This window comes from Nicotiana sylvestris, chromosome 5, assembly GCF_000393655.2.
Source record: "Nicotiana sylvestris chromosome 5, ASM39365v2, whole genome shotgun sequence".
NCBI classification, from domain to species: Eukaryota; Viridiplantae; Streptophyta; class Magnoliopsida; order Solanales; family Solanaceae; genus Nicotiana; species Nicotiana sylvestris.
Window position 1 is genome coordinate 43,660,313 of NC_091061.1, and position 17,289 is coordinate 43,677,601.

The window sequence follows — 17,289 nt, forward strand, 5'->3', positions numbered from 1 at the left end:
TTCGAGCTTAGAATAATTGTTATTATTTGGCTTTATTTATTATCTGATTTTATTACATGTTTTAACTCAAGGTGCTAAATGATGCTTTTACCGCTTTGATATTATTTGAACTGTATATAAACTGTGCCGAAACCCTTCTCTTCTTACCTCCGGGGAGAAGCTCGCTGGTCGAGACTCCCTATTCTGTTAGTGTCAATACCTGAAATAAGAAAGAGGCCGGACAAGTTACAAAGCCGGACGATCTCGCGGGTCCCCGGTACGTAGCCCCCTCCTCGACTCGAGTTGTCCGCTCGGGTACACAGTCTAGAACATATACCCAGGTTATAAACCTAGTATAACGAAACTTCATGCCGGATCCCTAGTAGGATTGTTTATTTGCATCATGTTGCATTTGACATAGGGGACTCAACACAGGGGTTGGGTCCGTCTAAGACAGGAAACCTAAAATGAAAAGACCATCCTGCTGCATCCCGTTTTGTTTTGCGCATTTATTTGCTTCGGATCTGCGTGCTGACCGGTTCCTAAAAAAAAAGGAAAACTTAAAAAAAAAGAGGAAAAATAGCAGTGTAGGGAGATAAGTACTTATTTTGAAAAATAAAACCAATGTCCAAGTAATGTCAAAACCTCACCGGTATTTTCTAAGAAAAAATAAAATTTGTCTTTTAGTTTGATTTATTAAAAACCCAAAAAAAAAATTTATTCAAAAGGGGTTTAATTGATTTTCTCTATTCACGATGTACCGAACTACGCCGGTTTGATTCTCACCGGATGTGAGATACGTAGGCAACCCCCATCGGGTTCAACCCCGCTTTTGCTAAGATAGCCAAAACCAAAAAAAAATGATGTGTCAAAATAAGTCAGGTGGTGCTGTTTTATCATAAAAAGCCGAATGTTCCCAAAGGGACGCCGGAAGGCATTGCATAAACAGCCACCTTTTGGGTCATGTTTAGGATTTTTGTCCAATTGACCCACACAGCCTTAAAATCTTCACCCCCGAAGTGCTGAAAGGCCGTGTTCGAAAACTTGATCCTCCTTGTAAAATATTTTGAGTCAAGTTATTTTGTTAAAATCACCTTAATAAATGTGCAGGATGAGCACGATGCAAAATGAACATTTTTCAATAATGACCAAAATCCCTGTCAAGTTACGGCTATGGTGGAATGATTTAGGTGCTGAGGGGCAAGACGAGGTCAAGAAATATCTGAAAGGTCTCACGGGTTTACTGGAAATCCTGCCTCGAGGGGATATCATAAGAGCTTTGGTCACCTACTGGGACCCGGCGCACAATGTTTTCCACTTCTCCGATTTTGAACTCACCCCGACTCTGGAAGAAATGGCTGGGTACATCGGAAATGTTGAACTTCCATTAAAGCAAAAATACCTGGTTGCCCCAAGGGTCATCACGGTGCATCGGTTCTTAGATTCACTAAAGATACCCAGGACGGTCCACAACCCGGATCTGGCTACCGGTTTTTGTACTCCATGCTTCATATATGACAAGTACGGTCATGAAGGAGGATTCAACAATCCGATCAACAAACTGTGTAGCAAAGGTATTCGTCAGAAGTGGGACAAGCACAGACGGGTAGCTTTCATGATGATGTTTTTGGGCCTTCTGATATTTCCGAGGAAAGACGGGAATATTGATCTGAAAATATCTGGGGTAGTCAGCACTTTGCTCACTCAAAACAATAGCGCTCTCGCGCCTATGATAGTATCTGATATCTTTCGAGCTCTCACAGCCTGCAAAGCCGGGGGGAATTTCTTCGAAGGTTGTAACTTGCTGCTACAAATGTGGATGACTGAACATCTTTGCCATCGTTCCGAGCTCTTGAGCCATGGTTCCTCGGAGAAAACTTGCATAGAAGAATTTTACATGAGAACCAAAGAGATTAGTCTGCCTAAAGGAGTTATGGCATGGACCTCATTCCTTCAAGCTCTTACTGCCTGTCAAATACGCTGGACACTGGGATGGTTGCCTGTTGACGAAGTCATATATATGCCAGCAACTAGAACTCATTTCTTACTAATGGGGCTTAAGAGCATTCAACCTTACGCGCCCTGTCGAGTTTTGAGATAGCTCGGAAGATGCCAGACAGTACCACATGAGGAAGATCTTAGCGCTCAAACAATTGAGATAAGTCCTGACGGACAGTTTCCAGAAGCGAAAATTCGCCAAATCTGGAGTGAGTGTCAATATTTGAAATCAGATACTTGCGTGCGGGATCGAGCCAAAGGTGAGACGGCGCCATGTTACCTTGCATGGTATAGAAGGGAACTTGAGCATGAAAGGCCGGCTAAGAGACCCCACATCCTGAATTTTGCCGAATCGTCGCAAATACAGTGGGATTGGTTAGCAAAAGAAAGAGGCTATTGCGCCGAAATCAGCAGGTTAAAGCAACAAGTGGAAAGCCTGAAATATGAGCACAACGTGCAAGTTGCTACCGATCTGGGAGAGCAGAACAGGTTGATTCAGGAAAGCGAAATGCTCAGAGCCCAGATCAAACAGATAAGGATGGATGCGGATAAATAGCCAAGGCGTCGATCAGACGAGCAGTTGATAAAAAAGCTAAAAAGTGAAGTCAGGGAATGGCAAGAGGGTTTAGAGGAATCTAAAAACGTCATAGCAGAGCTCAGGGCACAGTGGGATACAAGAGCAGATAAGCATCGCCGATACTTGAATCAATTGAAAGGCGACCACGAGAAAACTGTTGCTAAAATGAAGAGAGAGATGGCTACACTTGAAATCAAAGCAGCTAATCAGGCCAAGGATTTCCAAATTGAGAGCAGATACTGTTACAACATGTTAAGCCAGATGAAACTAGAAGTGCGGCGACTAAAGAATCAGCATATACAGGATTCTCAGATATTCAAGACGTGCAGTGATCAGATAAGACGCCTACTCATAGAGAAGAAACAGACCAGAGATAGGATCAGGGCCATTGCCCACGCCATCATCAGACGGTGTTTACGGTGTGAGAACATGACCAGCATTACCGTTCTCTCAGCAGTGATGGGTTATGTCAAGCAGACCATGCACGAGTTGGAGCAACTTGAAAGGGATCTCACACCTAGGACCGCGGCGAGGCCGAATGATGCCCCGCGGCCACCAATGTTCAAAACCATAATGTACTCATAAGTCAAGCATCTTCTGCCTGTTTTTTCCCATCAGTTTGTTTTAGTCTATTTGAGTCTAGGTTTATTTTCAAAGTTTCCTCTTTCTTTTGCAAAATGTAGTTTGTAATAGACCGTTTCAACAATAAAAAGGTTGCTTCTTTTACGCTCATTTGTGTTTTTGAACTACGTAATGATCTAATTCACGTGGCATCGTGATACGTAGGCAATCCTCATCGGATCCGGTCGCGATTTAACCAAAGAGAAAAATTGAAAAAAAAGGGAAAATAATAAAAAGCCTAAAAGAATGCCGGAATGACACATGCTTTCGTCGCAAACATGTAGGAATCCATTTAACTGTATAGGTGCATCATGCCCCAACGTGAGATTGCCTATCTGTTATTTGATTCGAATTAACCGTTCGTTTGTCATTGAGTTCCTTCCAGGTTTTTGTAAAAGGTGGTTGGTTTGGTGAAAGTCTGGCCTCGCACTCATACTTCACGAGGTCGAAAGGGAGTGTTCAATTACCTATTGTTAAGACAGGAGGCAGTGCTCACACTTACTTCACAAGGTCAAAAGGAAGTATAGAAATGTCTTCGGAGATTCCGTTGCCAACAATCCCTGTTTCCGAGGAAAGTTCTATCTCGGCCGTCCTCACGCCCGAATCCGCAACTGCGGAGGAAAATAGAATCTTGCGGCTTCACATGCTGGAAATGCTTAATGACTGGAATAATGGAAAAGAGCCACCAAGCATCGTCCCTGGATTCCCTGAGTTATTCTCCAAGACAAGCGGGACTTCTAATGTCCCCATAAGTTATCCTGCTACCCCATTCGGATACCCAGCCATTTCAGCCTTCTCTGCTGGATCGCCCTCTGAATCTCATCCTCGAGTGTCAACGACGGATGTAAACACAAATATCTTTATTGCACCACCTTGCCCGATCACGGCACAACCTGCTGCATACAAGCCGACTTTTGATTCGTCCTCGTTTACATTCCAAGCCCCATCTTTCTCGATGGAACCAACTAGGTTCGCTACCAGCACTAATCCTCCACAGCCTCAGTGCGAGCTTGCACCTGGGCAGGATCAGAACCCCAGAATTACGGAACAAAATGAGATGGTCAAAAGAATGATAAGCCTTGAACAGAGTTTGAAGAACATGCAAGGTTTGAGCGGACAGAAAAGCATCTCTTACGCCGACCTATGCATGTTCCCTCACGTGCACATACCAGTGGGTTTCAAGACCCCAAAGTTTGAGAAGTACGACGGGCACGGTGACCCCATTGCTCACCTCAAGAAATATTGCAACCAATTAAGGGGAGCCGGTGGAAAAGAGGAATTGCTAATGGCATATTTCGGGGAAAGTCTGGTAGGAATAGCCTCGGAATGGTACATGGACCAGGACATGTCCCGATGGCATGTCTGGGATGATCTCGCTAGAGATTTTGTGAGACAATTCCAGTATAACATCGACATCGCACCAGACCGAAATTCTCTGTCGAACTTGAAAAAGAAACCTTCAGAAAGCTTCAGAGAGTATGCTATTAAGTGGCGCGAGCAGGCGTCGAGGGTGAAGCCTCCCATGGATGAAGTGGAAATGGTCACTACCTTTCTCCAGGCTCAAGAGTCTGACTATTTCCAAAACATGATGTCAGCCATGGGAAAGCCGTTTGCAGAAGCAATTAAGATTGGAGAGATGGTGGAGAATGGTCTGAAAACAGGTAGGATTTTGAGTCAAGCAGCCATAAGGGCGACCTCCCAAGCCGTCCAAAGCGGGTCCGGAGGAATGGCAAGAGGGAAGAAAAAGGAAGAAACAGCCATGGCAGCCTCAGAAGCAATGGAATATCGTAATCCCATGCCCCATTTTCCGGAAAGAACCTCACAACACTACTACCCCCACTCAAATGCGGCATATCCTCCTCAGCCCTACATGGTCATGAACGCCCAACCTTATGTCCATCCGCCGCACCAAGCCAACAGAGGCCAAGCTCCACCTCCCAGAAATCAGCCTCCTTACCGCAACCACTATAACCCACAACCTCCACAAAATAACTTCCGTCCTCAAGAGCCACCTAGGAGGAGGACTTTCACGCCTATCGGTGAACCATACTCTACTTTGTTCCTGAAGCTAGTTCAGTTGGGTTTCCTGCAGCCAGTCCCTCAGACAAGGCACAACCCGGCGTCACCTTCTTACAAAGCCGGTGTCAGATGCGCCTATCATTCAGGGGCCGAGGAGCACGATACAAATGACTGTTGGTCATTGAGAAGAGTGGTCGAGAATTTAATAGAGCAAGGGAAAATAGTGTTAAGGGACGAGGAGGTCCCAAATGTGACTAACAATCCATTACCTGCTCACAATAATGGGCCGCTGATCGGAATGATTTGCGAATACAAAGAATTTGACCCTGCTTTGAAAGCTATAATCGCCATTGTTGACGCGGGGAAAAAGCCTGAAACAGCCCAGGAATCAGAAAAAGGGGAAAAGGCCGGTACTGTAAAATGCGAATCCGAAAAGAAGGTAGAGAAGAAGGCGGTGCCTGTGAAGAATGGAGTTCTTTACATCCCACGAGGACGAGCAGAAAAGACGCAGAGCTTTGAAGTCAAAAGGGAAAAGCCTATGTACGTACCAAAGGGGGCCTGTGTGGTCCGGGGGACGATTCAACCACCTCGGCTGAATGAGCCAGTGGTTATCGGATGCGTGCCACAAAAGCCGATGACAAACCCGTCCACAGTACCGTGGAACTACCAAAAGACATTGGTAACGTACAAAGGTAAAGAAGTCACGGAAGAACTTCCGGAAAATACTTTCATTGGAAGGTATTCAAACACACAAGAGCTGAACAACGCCACACGGAGACGTTTCCCACCAAAGAAGCCTGTAAGCATTGAAGAAACAGAATTTTTCTTCCGACAAATGAAAATGCCAGACTACGAAGTAGTAGATCAACTGCGCAAGTGCCCTGAGCAAGTGTCCATGCTATCTCTGCTAATGAGGTCAATCGAGCATCAAAAGATCTTACTCAAGACCTTGAATGAAGTATACGTACTAATAGAAACCTTAGTTGAACAATTGGAACGGATGACGGAGAGGTTCTTTGCCATCAACCAAGTCTCTTTCAGCAAGAACGATCTACCCCCAGAGGGAGCGGCACACAACAAAGCCCTGCATCTAACAGTTAAATGCGAAGGCTACTATGTCAAGCGGGTAATGTTAGATGGGGGTTCAGGTGTTGACATTTGTCCGCTCTCCACGCTACAGAGAATGGAAATTGGGACCGGAAGAATCCTCCCCAATAATGTTTGCGTGAGGGCTTTTGACGACATCAAAAGAGACACCCTTGGGGAAATAGATTTGATTTTGACCATAGGGCCAGTAGAGTTTGAGGTAACTTTCCAAGTGCTTGACATGGATACGTCCTACAATTTCCTCCTTGGCAGACCTTGGATCCATGCGGCAGGAGCTGTGCCTTCCACTCTTCATCAGATGGTGAAATTTGAGTACGAAGACCGAGAGATTGTGGTCCATGGAGAAGACGAGCATGCTATTTATCGGGACCCATCCATCCCATATCTTGAACCAAGAGAAGGGAGTGAACACACGGTCTATCAAGCTTTCGAGATTGTGTTAGCAGAGCAGCATGAAGAGGGAAAACCTTGCCCCCAACCTTTCTTGTCTAACGCCTCGGTTATGGTGGCTAAAGAGATGATCCGGCACGGATTCAGGCCAGGAAAAGGGCTCGGACGAACATTGCAGGGAATAACGGAACCCATCACCCTGCCTTCCGCCAAAAAACTTTTTGGGATAGGTTTTCAACCCACTCTAGAAAATGAAGAATGGGCAAAGAAAAGGAAGAATAAGGGGTGGAAATTGCCTCGGCCGCTGCCGGATTTATATGAAACTTTCGTCGGACCAAGATACACTGAAGAAGAAGACGACGAGGTTTTCACGGCTGAGGAAATCGAGGAGATATGTGGGGCAATGAGAGAAATGCTCTACGAGGCTCATATGGTTTATCCAGGAGAAGGCACCAGCACCGCCGAAATACTATATATGGGGCAAAATGCCAAACTCCGAAACTGGGAGGCCACGCCATTCCCGACTAGGCGGAAGTCCGGGTAGACCTGTCCTGCCACCTTTCCTGCATCACAAGTTATCTCCAGGATATAACTTGGATGTTTTCTTCTTTTATTTGTTATTCTGAATTTCTGAGTTTGTAAACATTGTTGTCTTCCAGATTTCAAGAAGAAAATGAAAAGAAAAAAAATCATCATTGTTTTCCCATTTTTTTTCCTTTGTTCTGATTTTGTTATTTTTCCTTTATCTTTTCTTTCAGTTATAATAATGCGGCTTTAAATATGACATGCTTGCGGACTTCACGCCCAGATCACAACGAGCTATTTAATTGTGAAATAATGAACCCAGAACCAGAATATGATGAAGAAGAGGCTTTTAGGGAAATAAACCGAGAGTTGGAACATTTTGAGAATAAACCTAAGCCAAATCTGAATGACACCGAACCGGTTAATTTAGGAACTCCTGAAGAAATCCGGGAGACCAAAATAAGCATTCACACGGACAAGAAAACGCGAGAGGCGATAATTCAACTTCTTTTTGAATTTAAAGACGTGTTTGCTTGGTCATATGATGACATGCCGGGTCTAGGTGTTGATCTAGTGGTTCATAAATTGCCGATTCATCCTGATTGTCCTCCAGTTCAACAAAAGCAACGAAAGTTCAAAACTGAGGTCAGTGACAAGATTAAAGAGGAGATCACCAAACAACTGAAAACGGGAGTGATTCGGGTAGTCCAATATACAACATGGTTGGCAAATGTGGTTCCAGTACCGAAAAAGGACGGGAAAACTCGGGTATGTGTAGATTACCGAGATTTGAATAGAGCAAGTCCCAAAGATAATTTCCCACTGCCCAACATCCACATCCTCGTTGATAATTGCGCCAAACACGAGATACAGTCTTTCGTAGATTGTTACGCTGGATATCATCAGGTATTGATGGATGAAGAAGACGCTGAGAAAACTGCCTTCACCACGCCTTGGGGCACCTAATGTTATCGGGTCATGCCATTTAGTCTGAAGAATGCTGGGGCTACTTACATGAGGGCCATGACTGCCATTTTTCATGACATGATGCATCAAGAAATAGAGGTGTATGTGGACAATGTGATAGTCAAGTCCAGGACGCAGGATAATCACATCCAAGACTTGAGAAAGTTCTTTGAGAGACTGAGGAAGTATGACTTGAAGCTGAACCCAGCCAAATGTGCTTTCGGAGTTCCGTCAGGCAAGCTTTTGGGCTTCATAGTGAGCAGGAGAGGTATCAAATTAGATCCAACAAAGATAAAATCTATCAGGGATCTGCCTTCCCAAAGAACGAAGAAAGACATGATGAGTTTTTTGGGCAGATTAAACTATATCAGTCGATTTATTGCCCAGCTGACAAGCACGTGTGAGCCCATATTTAAGCTGTTGAGGAAAGATGCGGCGATCAAATGGACGGCTGAATGTCAGGAAGCTTTTGACAAAGTCAAGGAATATCTTTCAAACCCCCCAGTTTTGGTCCCGCCAGAGCCAGGGAGACCACTGTTCTTGTATCTGACGGTCTTGGAAAACTCTTTCGGTTGCGTCCTCGGGCAAGATGACATAACCGGAAAGAAGGAGCAAGCAATCTACTACTTGAGCAAGAAGTTCACTGGCTACGAGGCCAAGTATACTCTGTTGGAAAGAACGTGTTGCGCTTTAACGTGGGTGGCTCAGAAACTGAGACATTATCTCCAAGCTCACACTACTTTCCTCATAAGCAGGTTGGATCCTTTGAAGTATATATTTCAGAAACCGATGCCTACTGGAAAACTGGCCAAGTGGCAAATCTTGCTTACTGAATTCGACATAGTCTATGTCACTCGCACGACAATGAAAGCCCAGGCGCTAGCAGATCATTTGGCCGAAAATCCAGTCGATGAGGAATACCAGCCATTGAGTACCTACTTTCTAGATGAAGAAATAAACACTGTAGAAGTGGTCTCGGAGAACGCTCATGTTTGGAAGATGTTCTTTGATGGAGCTGTAAACGCCAAAGGTGTAGGGATTGGGGCAATTTTGATCTCGCCCTCTGGTCAGCATTATCCGGCCACAGCTAGACTGCGTTTCTTTTGCACAAACAATACAGCTGAGTATGAAGCCTGCATCATGGGCATACATATGGCAATCGATCAGGATGTCGAAGACTTACTGATTATGGGAGATTCTGACCTGATTATCCGGCAAGCCCAAGGTGAATGGGAAACTCGGGATGTCAAGCTTATCCCTTACCGACAGCACGTGGAGGACCTCGGCAAGCGTTTTAAATCAATAGAGTTCAGGTATATCCCGAGGTGTCACAATGAATTAGCGGATGCACTTGCTACTCTGGCTTCAATGCTACCCTACCCAGGCAACGCCCATGTCGATCCCTTGGAAATCCAAATCAGGGAAAGACACGGTTACTGCAACGTAATCGAGGCAGGATCAAATACGTAGCCTTGGTACCATGACATCAAGAGGTTCCTGAAGACGCAAGAATACCCCGAGCACGCTACTGGAGATCAAAAGAGAACCATTAGACGGCATGCAAGCGGTTTCTTTCTGAGCGGTGAATTGTTGTACAAGAGGACCCCGGACCTCAACCTACTAAGATGTGTTGACGCCGAGGAGGCAAGAAAGATCATGCACGAAGTACAAGCAGGAGTGTTCGGACCCCACATGAACGAGTACGTCTTGGCAAAGAAAATCCTTCGAGCAGGTTATTACTGGATAACCATGGAAAAAGATTGCTTTAGCTTTGTTCGGAAGTGTCACCAGTGCCAGGTGCACGGTGATTTGATTCATGCACCTCCTACGGAATTGCATCCCATGTCTGCACCTTGGCCATTTGTTGCATGGGGCATGGACGTCATTGGACCAATCGAGCCAAAGGCTTCAAATGGACACAGATTTATACTGGTTGCCATCGACTACTTCACAAAATGGGTAGAGGCTGTCACTCTCAAGTCGGTCACTAAAAAAGCTGTAGTGGATTTTGTACACTCAAATCTTATCTGTCGTTTCGGTATTCCTGCGACTATCATTACAGATAACGCAGCAAACTTGAACAGTCACTTGATGGGAGATGTATGCGAGCAATTCAAAATAACGCATAGGAATTCTACTCCTTATCGGCCAAAGGCCAATGGCGCTGTAGAAGCGGCAAACAAAAACATCAAGAAGATTTTGAGGAAAACGATCCAGAGTTCCCGACAGTGGCATGAGCAGTTACCATTTGCATTATTGGGGTATCGCACTACGGTACGCATGTCAGTAGGAGCAACTCCTTATCTTTTGGTTTATGGGACCGAGGCTGTGATACCAGCGGAAATAGAAATCCCTTCGCTTCGAACCATTGTTGAAGTAGAAATCGAGGACAGCGAATGGGTTAAGACTCGATTGGAGCAGTTGACTTTGATTGATGAGAAACGAATGGCCGCGGTTTGTCACGGACAGTTGTACCAACGAAGAATGGCCCGTGCTTACAACAAGAAAGTCAGACCTAGGAATTTCGAAGTAGGTCAACTGGTACTGAGGCGCATTCTGCCACATCACCAGGAAGCAAAAGGGAAATTTGCTCCAAACTGGAAAGGCCCATACATCATCAAGAAGATATTGCTAAGATGAGCATTGTACCTAGGTGACATTGAAGGAAATGATCCCGAAACAGCAGTGAATGCGGACGCAGTCAAAAGATACTATGTCTGAGTGACGCCCCAGCGATCCTGACACATTTGAAATGCTGAAGGTTTTATTCCCACTATCAACTCTCTCTACAAGCCTTTGAGCCGGTTACAAAAAAAAAAAAAGAAAAAACAAACAAAAACAAACAAAACAAAACATTGATCGAGGCCTGAACTACGTCTGACTTGATTCCGAAAGGATACGTAGGCAGCCTCTCCCTGAGGTTCAGTCACACCAACAATAAAATCCCATTTACCCTGAAATTGAAACCGGGGCACGTCAAACGGTTTAAAAGTCGTAGTATCATCTACCTCTCTTTACCAAGCACAACCCTTCAGATCAATTACCAAAGGTAGCGGGAAGCCAAGAAGCGTCACGAATGGAGACCAGCACACTCTGAATTGAGAGAAATAAAATGAGAGAGTCTCGACGGTGAAAACCTACGGGCACCGCGAGGCGACGGGAGTAGAGAAACCAAAATGAGAGAGCTTGTTTAGTAAAAACTCGCAAAGAGTGCTATCAAGCGATGACAGGAAGAGAAATGAGAGAGGTCAACTAGCGAAAACCCGCAAAGGGCGCTGTTGGCCGAAAGGATGACTCCACCTCAAGAGATTTTGGCATGTCCCACCGTTTTGAAAACGCAGATCCATTTTGGTTCAGGGGGAAATGCAAGTTCATTGAAGGTCAGGCGTCCAGTCCAAAGAGCATGTCATGTCCATTTAAAGTCAGCATTGTTTTCCTCAGATAAGTCTTTTTCGTCCCGAAAGGGACACTTCTTTTCTGAAGTTTGCTTTCTCCTTTCTTTGTTTTTCTTCAAATCCCTTTCATTTTTAACCCTAAGTCTCCAGATATACCGGAAAGGACAGGTGGCAGGTTTGGTTTCATGGAATTCCGTTTCGCAAAGGAAATGCCCCGTTTCGTTGGTACGTTTGTCCAAACCCGATGGATCATGATGTTTGACTGCATTTAAAAAAAAAAATCCCCAGCAAGTCTGCCTTGTACAAATCCCCCACAGAACTTCCCTTTGTACAAATCCCCACAGAGCCTCCCTTTGTAAAAACTCCCCAGCGAGCTTTCCCAACAAATCCTGGCAAGTCCGCTTTGCAACAAATCCTCGACAAGTCTGCCTTGTACAAATCCCCACAAAGTACCCCCAATAAAATCCCCGTTGAGAATCCCCAAGCAAACGGGACACAAAAAAAAAAGAGCCTTACGAGGCAAATCATCACAGAATCTGGAAATACAAGCCTGAGCAGTCTAAAAGGCTTTTGCCATTTGAATCCAATCAATGGCAGGACTTCGCAACAGAAATAAGGACGCAACAAAGCAACTGGAACAATCAAGGTCACCGAACCAACCGCCATTTCCGAACTAAAAATTGTTCTTTGTTTGAAAAGTTGAAACAGGTATAATCCAAGACAACCGTGCAAGAAGCAGGTGTCACCCAAAGAAGAAGGTACGTGGGTACAAGAAACAGTTTTAGCAATAAGGAATCCACTCGAAAGGTAAGTTTCGACGAGATTCCCTTTTATCTTCTACTAAAACAAGAAAATTCAAAAAAAAAAGAGGTCAGTTAGTATCCTCGAACTTTGTCCCCAGCCAGTCAGCATTAGGGTTTTAAACCCTAAACTGAACTCTTTTCCTTTAGTCAGCATTAGGGTTTTAAACCCTAAACTGAACTCTTTTCCCTTAGTCAGCATTAGGGTTTTAAACCCTAAACTGAACTCTTTCCTTTAGTCAGCATTAGGGTTTTAAACCCTAAACTGAACTCTTTTCCTTTAGTTAGCATTAGGGTTTTAAACCCTAAACTGAACTTTTTTCATTCAGTCAGCATTAGGGTTTTAAAACCCTAAACTGAACTCTTTTCCTTTAGTCAGCATTAAGGTTTTAAACCCTAAACTGAACTTTTTTCATTCAGTCAGCATTAGGGTTTTAAAACCCTAAACTGAACTCTTTTCCTTCAGTCAGCATTAGGGTTTTAAACCCTAAACTGAACTTTTTCCATTCAGTCAGCATTAGGGTTTTAAACCCTAAACTGAACTATTTTCCTTTAGTCAGCATTATGGTTTTAAACCTTAAACTAAACTTTCCCTTTAGTCAGCATCAGGGTTTTAAAACCCTAAACTGAACTCTTTTCCTTTAGTCAGCATTAGGGTTTTAAACCCTAAACTGAACTTTCCCTTTAGTCAGCATCAGGGTTTTAAAACCCTAAACTGAACTCTTTTCCTTTAGTCAGCATCAGGGTTTTAAAACCCTAAACTGAACTCTTTTCCTTTAGTCAGCATTAGGGTTTTAAACCCTAAACTGAACTTTCCCTTTAGTCAGCATCAGGGTTTTAAAACCCTAAACTGAACTCTTTTCCTTTAGTCAGCATTAGGGGTTTAAACCCTAAACTGAACTTTCCCTTTAGTCAGCATCAGGGTTTTAAAACCCTAAACTGAACTCTTTTCCTTTAGTCAGCATTAGGGTTTTAAACCCTAAACTGAACTTTCCCTTTAGTCAGCATCAGGGTTTTAAAACCCTAAACTGAACTTTTCCCTTTAGTCAGCGTTAGGGTTTTAAACCCTAAACTGAACTTTTCCCTTTAGTCAGCATTAGGGTTTTAAACCCTAAATTGAACTTTTCCTTTTAGTCAGCGTTAGGGTTTTAAACCCTAAACTGAACTTTTCCTTTTAGTCAGCATTAGGGTTTTAAACCTTAAACTGAACTTTTCCCTTTAGTCAACATTAGGGTTTTAAACCCTGAACTGAACTTTCCCATTCAGTCAGCATTAGGGTTTTAAACCCTAAACTGAACTTTTTCCTTTAGTTAGCATTAGGGTTTTAAACCTTAAACTGAACTTTTTCATGTAGTCAGCATTAGGGTTTTAAACCCTAAATTGAAATTCTGTCCATTCAGTCAGCATTAGGGCCCCAACCCTAAACTGAACTTTTCCCCAGTTGGTCAGCATTAGAGTTTCAACTCTAAACTGAGCTTCTCCCCAGCTAGTCGGCATTAGGGCTCCAACCCTGAACTGAACTATTTCCATCCCGCCAGCCTTAGGGCTCCAACCCTAAACTGAGCATTCATATCTTGTGGCCGTATCGTTGATCCAATCCCGGGATTGGCATTTTGGAAACTGAAATTTTCCAATTCCTTCATCAATTCTATGAACCTCCTGGCAAATAACTCACGAAATTTTCCTAGTGAAACTGGGGCAGAAAATTTCGTTCGTTTGTTTTTCCCCGCAGGTCTAACCTCGAGGCGCATGGATCGAGACGACCCACGAGATGAGTCTCAACCCAGAATAAAAAGGGGGAAGAAGAAGAAGATGTCTCGAGATACCGGAGAAAATGGAAGGCGGATCGCTCCCAAACTTGATCAAGGTCCCGAACTCTGCCAATCACGTCTCACTTAGTATCCCAGAGATAAACAAGCACCTACAACTCGCAAGCATCAAGATTCGGATCGAAGTCTCCAAGCAAAATCAGCTAAGACCCAAGATCAAGTTGCAAAAGAATCATAGATAGGAATCTTGTAACTAGCAGTTGACATGCATATAAGTATTTAGTTCAGTTTCAATTTTTCTTTGGTTGTAATAAGGCGGTCAGTAAAACAACAGTGACAGCAGTAACATCAAGCATTGCAATCCCATGGTAGTCCCAGCTGCCAAAATTTCTCTAACTACATTGACCTGATTCCTGTTTAGCCCAGGATATGTAGGAAATCTTCGAAGCAAAGATTCGGTCAAATCTTTCAAAAAAAAATGCTTCACACGGAGTAGTCCAATAGGCAAAAGTCGCTCATATCCGCTCACTTTATCTTTGCACGAAAACTCTTCGTGTTTCCGAACAAAGAGGGGCAGCTGTGAGCATGTGATTTTTGTTTTCGCGACAATCACTCCAAAAGAAACGAAAATAATAGCAATTGATCTTGCTGTACAATTTTTGGATTTTTACGTGGCATTTTGTTAATTATCTATGATTTTGCCCATTTTTATTTTTATTGAAACAAAACACAAAAAATGTGTGTCATGTGTAGTTTGAACCGTAATCCGGTCATTAAATGGAAAATCATAAAATATGCAATTTTTTGTCTTGATTGTTGCCTTGGTTGATTTTACCTACTTTAAATATTTTAATATACGTGTAATAATTACATTAAGTGTTAATTAATGGTGTTTAATTTTATTTAATTAGGTTTTGTGTTTAAGAAAAATTAGAAATAAAAAGAAAGGGTGCAATTTGTTTTAAATAAATTTGGGCTGATTCCCCATTTCAAAATCTGAGGCCCAAACGAGCAGCCCAAGCCACCAGTCCAAACAGCCCATCTCCAGGCCACAAAAACGACGTAGTTTGACACCAAAACTACGTCGTTTCAATGCCAATCCATCTCGACCATCAAACCAAACTGATCTAACGGTCCAGATCTCTCACCCATAATCCCATTACCCGACCCGTTACCCGAACCAACCCTGACCCTTACTAAGCCAAACTATATCGTTTCATTTAAGCCTTCAGATCCAAGCCGTTGATCTCGATTGATCCAACGGCTGAGATCAATCCACCCATCCTATATATAAACTTTCCTATCATACCCTGCCCCCTATCCAAGACCCCCTGCCTTCGTCCTCATCCCCTTCCCAGACCCCAAACCCCGGAACCCTAGACGCCCCCTTTCCCCTCACCATTAATCCCGGCAGCATGGACGCCGGTGACCCCCACCTTAACACCATAGGACCGCCTCACCACCCTGAACATAGATCTGTTGTCCTTTGGTCTCGAATCCCCTCCCACCTTCTCGAATCTTCATTTGAAGATTCGAGTCGGACCTCGACTTACACCGATCTACCCCCGGACCTCCCTCGTGACCAAACCATGCTTGGTTTGGTCCGAATCTAACCATGGAAACCCAAAATCCAAATCTGCCATCTAGGAACCTTAGAAAACTCGGGCCTGGTCTGTGTCCGTTTGAGCCAAGTGATTAGGGTGTAATGGACCTTAATCGAAGTGTTTCTCATTGGAGAACACTTCGATTAAAGTCCATTCAACCCTAAGAAAGATCAATTCGAATCCGAGCTAGGGTTTGCTGATTTTTCAAGATTTCAGGTATTTTTGTGTTCTTTTTTATCAGTTCATGAGTTTTGCTGTAGTTAGACGTTTGTTTATTGCCCCAAAATGTTTAAGTTGATTTTATCTTTTGAATTGTTTGTCGACTGTGTCCTGTCCGCCTTGCCTGAACCTCTGTGTTTGATCGAGTCTTTCTTTTATTCACTGATAATATGTATATGTGTATGAGCTGTGCAATCAATCGAACTTTAAATTTGACTGATTAATTGATTCCCCAGTACAATTTTTGTTTAGTCAGTACAATTCGAATCATGTGTTTGATACTGTTAGATGTCTGATCATGGTTTTCGATTGTACATGTTATAATTAGTATAGTCGATTCGATACGTATCGTCGAATAGTTTCAAGCTGTTGGAATGATAACAATTTGATCTGTTCTTGCTGAACATTGTTTGAATCAAAATTAAGGATCGAGTATAGCTACTTATAGTTGTTAATTTGAATCAGAAATCTAAGGATTTGGTTTGTAGTTGCAATCTGAATTGGTGGCATGTGCACTTGTGCACAACATGTGCATAAAGGCCCTTTTAGAGTTTAAAATAACTTGACAGCATATGCTGTCAGGTTATATTCCTACTGCCCATGTCTGCTTTTAGTTTAATAAGCTGATTAAAAGGGCTGTTCAGGAATCTCATGGGAGGTTTTCATATTTTAATGTTGAGTGGAAAAACAGCAAGAAAGGAAGGGGTTTCTGATATGTTTAACAAACTAAAAGGGGCTGAAGTTAGGCTATAAAGGGAGAGAACTCAGACTGAAAGAAACGGGGAGGAAAAGAAAAAGAATCAGACTGAATTTTGAGGGATTTTAGAAAGCATAGATACATAGAGAGATAAGAGAAGTAAAGGATACACATTGGACCAAATTTTGAAGAGAAGGGAGATATAGAGAGAAACCACAGAATAGGCACATACAGTCTTATTTTTTTAGAGAGCATAGATACAGAAAAGAGGGAGCAAGAAATAAAAACATACAGAACAATCAGAAACTGTTTCTTCCTATTGTTGTTTGGGCTTCATTTGTTTTCAACCTTTTCAACCAATTCTGATTCTTTGAAGTTCCTATTGAATTTACTGGTTGTGGTTTGCATTGGTTTATTTCCTGGATTTGGTCTGCCTGGAGCTCGGTTTCTACTACACTGTTTGCTGCTGTTATTCTGGCTACTTTTTCTCGGCCATAACTGCATCTTACACTGGAACTTGTTCTGCTGTCATTTATCTGTTATTGCTGTTGTTCGTTTACACTGCTGCTCAACTGACTCTCCTGTTTTCTTCATTGTAAGCATCTTCCAGGTACACATTTCGA